This window comes from Malania oleifera, chromosome 11 (assembly GCF_029873635.1).
Source record: "Malania oleifera isolate guangnan ecotype guangnan chromosome 11, ASM2987363v1, whole genome shotgun sequence".
Taxonomy (NCBI): Eukaryota; Viridiplantae; Streptophyta; class Magnoliopsida; order Santalales; family Ximeniaceae; genus Malania; species Malania oleifera.
The window spans coordinates 31,424,162-31,428,641 of record NC_080427.1 but is presented as its reverse complement, the minus strand read 5'-3'; positions in this window follow the sequence as shown (position 1 = coordinate 31,428,641).

Here is a 4,480-nt window from a genome sequence, read left to right as displayed (position 1 = left end):
GATCCCATTATTCGAGGAGCTGCGGCTACGGTCAATGCTTGGTCCGCGGTTGTCCACCCATCCCCTTGACATTATTTATAGGTAAACTAGCTAGAGCGTCACTCACTAGTTAAATGAGTTTTTTCCGGTTTATTATTATTTTAAAATAAAATATAAAATAATATTTTATTTGGAAAAAATTTTCTCACTTTGATGCTAATATAATCTCACTACTTAGTCCAACGAAATTTGCCACACATTAAGACCAGGTTATTTTTCAGGCAAATCTCACTGGATCAAACAGCGAGATTTGCTTGTGTTGCGTCACTCAATCGATTAGATTACTATTTGAATCTTGCTACTTGATCCAACGAAATTTACTGTGCATTCAATTTTTATTATTACTAATTCTAAGTATTTCATTGCTAAAAATATTTTTAAGTGTAATTTGTAATATGGATTATTTCAATTTTTTGTGTTCTCTTTTTTTTCATTTATAATAATAATAATGACAACGACAACTTGTCATACTAGAAAATAGCTCAATTGATGAAATATGCAGATGGCTTGCCACACTGAAAAATAATCTCAATTGATGAAATCTGCAGTCCTTGTCTTTTATCATTTACCACATATGATAGCTTGAAATGCAAACTTTTATAATAGTATTGAACTTAACACTAAGGTTACAATTAGAAGGGCTATTGGGATTTCAATCTTAAAAGTGCAGGTGACAAAATATTTGATTTGTTTTTTATTATTGTAGCGTTGTATCTTCCACGAGCACTTTTGAAAGTCTAAAATGTCTGTGTTTGATTCATATATTGAAATGTACCAAACACACCCTAATATATATTGAACGCGTATAAAAATTGTATTAATTTATTTTTATTTATGAACATGACTAAGGCACTTTTGATATGGTAAGAACACCTCTAGGACACTTATTATACTGAAACACTATACTTATGTTTCCTTTAATTCTATTAACAAAATTAAAAAAAAAAAAAAAGAGGATAGGTCAAGAGATCAAGAGTGAGGTTCTTTGACATTAAAGTGGTTAGACTTTGGAACCCTAATGTCACTACACTAGCCTTGTAAACCATGTTAGACCTCTCAGCCCCCAAAATTTCTCCATTTCTATAGGGTCATCACAATTTTATCACTCTATTAAAAAATATTTATTTTAATAAATTTGTTGACTAGTGACTTTTATTGCTCATATTCAGTCATGCATTTTGAGTTGCAGAGCTGGCCTAACCATTAGGCAGGTGAGGTGCTCGCCTAGGGCCCCAAAAATTTTGGAGCCTCCAAATTTTTTTTTAATATAATAATATATTTTTGGAGCCCCAAATATTTTTTAATTAAATAATGTTTACATTATTTATTATGCTCTCTTCTCATACATTGACTTCCCAACTAACAAATAAATGAAATTGTATTTTAAAATGTGAATAAATACAATTTAATTCTTTTTTTTTCAAATCTCATTGACTTCCCAACTAACAATTTTATTATATTTCTAACTATCTATTACTCTCATATCTTTCTCTTAGCCTCTCTAAAAAAATATTTTCATCTCTCACACTCTCTCACTCTCATCTCTCGGTCTCTCTATGATTTATGCTCCGGTTCTTGTGCTCATCATCTTAGGGCCTCCGATTCTCTGTAATTTTCATCAACCTTAATTTTGATTTCAATATTTGTGCATTATTTTTATATTATTTTCATTTTAAATTTTTTTTTTTTTCAATTTTTTCTTAGATTTTAGAAGTTTTGAGGTTAGAGCGTTGTATCCGATAAGAATCCGATGTCTCTCTAAAGCCTCGCTCGCCAATCGATTTGCAATAATAATAATAATCAAGTTATATTGCTTCAATCTATTATTTTTATAGATTTATTAAATTTATTTTCATTTGTTTACATAATTTGTCAATTTATAGTTAGTGTTAATTTTGAAATTTAATTATGTCAACGAGAAAATATGAATCCGGATATGAAAAATGAAGAAAAAAAATAGAAGAATTGGTATAATCTCAAAAGGGAGCTATAGGTAAATTTATTTTTAATTATAAACAAAATATAAATGAGTAAGATGAAAATCTTCCAAGAAACGAGCAATCAATTCGAGAGATGGAATTAGAATCTAGCATGATAATAATAATAATAGTGATAAAGATAACATTGATTAGTGATTTTGCATATCAAAAAGTTATAAAAAATAATTTTAAATAAAAATAAAAATTAAACAAAATATTAAGGGTCCTTGATTAAATCATTCGCCTAGGGCTCCGTATTGTGAAGAGCCAACCCTGTTGAGTTGTTTATTGTTGTTGAACCAATATTCTATAATATAAATAATATCAAGTAAGTATTGGAGCTCAAAATTTGATATGCATATTGACCTTACAACTTACAACAAGCTCATATTCTGGTTAACTAATTCTTAAAATATAATTAATTTATCATTAATGTACAAAAAATAAATTATAAATTTATCATACAATTTCAAAAATTAAATAACAAACTCATGAGACAATTTCAAAATACATCAATTTTATTTACGACCTAAGGTGATCTTATGATAATAATTATGAAATAAATGTATACTCCCAATAATTAATAGAAAAAATTGTAGAATATTTTAATTTTATTCTCATTGGTTGTTACAACACTTAAATTATAATTTTTATTTGTTATTGAATCAATATTCTATAATATGAATAATATCATTTAGTGTGGTGTACGCGTCCAATTATATAAAAAATCATTACTGTAAAAATTTCGGCAGAATCTCCTTTTAAAAAATGACTATATCTCATCCATACACCTGTTTAAAGATAACATTTTTCCTAAACAATCGATACCAATATGTTCACATATTTCATTTACAACTTTCATACACATTCAAAGTATCAAATTAATGTAAAAATTTCGATAGAGTATCCTTCTAAAAATGATCATATCTATCAATGCACATGTTCAAAAAAAACATTTATCCTCGACAATCGATAATATGAAGTAAGTATTAGAACTCAAAATTTGATATACATATCCACCTTACAACTTAAAAGTTCATGTTCTAATTAACTAATTCTTAAAATATAATTAATTTATCATTAATGTACAAAAATTAAATTATAAATTTATCATATAGTTTCAAAAATTAAATAATAAACTCATGAGACAATTTCAAAATACATCCATTTTATTTACGACCTAAGGTGATCTTAAAATAATAATTGTGAATAAATGTATACTGCCAATAATTAATAGAAAAAATTGTAGAATATTTTAATTTTATTCTCATTGGTTGTTACAAAACTTAAATTATAATTTTTATTTATTGTTGAACCAATATTTTATAATATGAATAATATCATTTAGCATGGTGTAGACGTCCAATTATATAAAGAATCATTACTGTAAAAATTTTAGCAGAGTTTCCTTTTAAAAAATAATCATATCTCATCCATACACCTGTTCAAAGAAAACATTTTTCCTAAACAATCGATATCAGTATGTTCACAAATTTTATTCACAACTTTCATACACATTCAAGGTATCAAATTAATGTAAAAATTTCGGCAGATTTATCCTTTTAAAAATGATCATATCCATCTATGCACCTGCTCAAAGAAAACATATATCCTCGGCAATCGATACCAGATATATTCACAAATTTCATTCAAAAGTTTCATGTATAAGTCTGTGGGAAACAATACATAAGAGCACCAGTTCAAATCCATGCAACTATTAAAAGAAAATAATTTTAATCGGGAAGGTGGGAATGGTCAAAACATTCATTTACAACTTTCATTCACACTTGTCATACACAACTTTCATTCACATATACATGTTGTGGAAAATGAGTAAATATTCCTATTTATACATAAATAATGCAACGATGTTATACAAATGAAATAAAAAATAATCGATCCTACTACTCTATGCCGCATGGAGTTGTCTCCGTTCTCCCTTTATCATATTCACTATCTCCCTAGAAATGAGGGACGATGTGATTTGGTTATGGTCATGCGAGAGAAGTTCGTTCAAACACATGTGCAGACCACCATATTGGGTGATTTCAAATAATCAGTGTTTCATTCGATACATTGCATGCACTCTCTATCCGCAATCGAACTCGTTACACCTAGCAACCCATAACACTAGGGTACTACACAACGTGGAAGTCATAGTGGGTTCAAGCGTGATATATTCGCACTGCCTCTATCAACTGATCCTTTGACCCGAATAGCATCCCCCTACCCAGCTTAAACAATGCATCCCAATGAGTTGCATGTATACGGAGTTCCTCTTCACGTGACAAATCTGCAGCATCTACGTCAATTTGACCATTCATTGGAAGTTTGTCCATAAACTGGGCGTCGAATGTGGCATCATTCGTTTCACCGGGGGGGTGAGTTCACATCACCGGTGAACTCATTTAACCCTTCACCCGTTTCTTGCTCGTACGTGTCTTCATCTTGTAAATTAACAT